A 1158-nucleotide genomic window follows, 5' to 3' on the forward strand; every position below is an offset into this window, starting at 1 on the left:
GGCCGCCATGTATAGCCTATCTTGTGCTGAAAAATGGCGTTAAACCCTACAACAACAATAACAACATTAACACACTGTAAAGATTAATTACTAACACAATGAAAAGATTAACTACTAACACACTGAAAAGATTAATTACTAATACACTGAAAAGATTAATTACTAACACACTTAAAGATTAGTTATTAACACACTGTTAAGATTAATTACTAACACACTGTAAAGATTAATAACTAACACACTGTAAAGATTAATTATTAACACACTGAACAGATTAATTACTAACACACTGAAAAGATTATTTACTAACACATTGTAAATATTAATTACTAACACACTTTAAAGATTAATTACTGACACACTGTAAAGATGAATTACTAACACACTGTAAAGATGAATTACTAACACACTGTAAAGATGAATTAATAACACACTGTAAAGATGAATTACTAACACACTGTAAAGATTAATTACTAACACACTGTAAATATTAATTACTAACACACTGTAAAGATTAATTATTAACACACTGTAAAGATTAATTATTAACAAACTGTAAAGATTAATTATAAAAGCTTTATACACCTACATCTTTTATTCACTTCGTTCCACTAAAGGTAAAGCAACTGCAATAATGATTGTCGGGTCGGTCCACATACTCTGTATGTGAATGTATAAGTGTACAGAATGTATAAGTTATATGGCAAATACCTCATAATCACTCTTTTAAATTTATAAGGTTTATGTGATTTTTACACTGCCAGAATTATGTCATTGTGTCATCTCCGTTTATTTTAGCAAGATTTCAAATAGCGCTATAGTAAAGACTGCGCCAGCAAATATCAGTGTTTGAAAGATAATGTCACCCTAGTTTAACTGCGCCGGATAATATAAACTTTTGCGATATAGTTATACTGCGCCAATGAATACTGACATGTATTCTTTAATTTTAGTACTGTCGGTTTGTGTCTTGCCTATTGTTTATTTTAGTACTGTCGGTTTTGTCTTGCCTTGAAGTAATCAAATTTTACATTTTAGTGTTGTCATATCCATTCGAGAATGGATGGGTAAAAAAAAAATCTTCTATTCTAAAATTGTGTTACTTTTATTTTTAGTCTTTTGTATCCCTATGCTAATGGTGTGTAAATATTATACATC

Source organism: Sinohyriopsis cumingii, unplaced genomic scaffold (assembly GCF_028554795.1).
Source record: "Sinohyriopsis cumingii isolate HCF-2022 unplaced genomic scaffold, ASM2855479v2 utg001542l, whole genome shotgun sequence".
NCBI lineage: Eukaryota > Metazoa > Mollusca > Bivalvia > Unionida > Unionidae > Sinohyriopsis > Sinohyriopsis cumingii.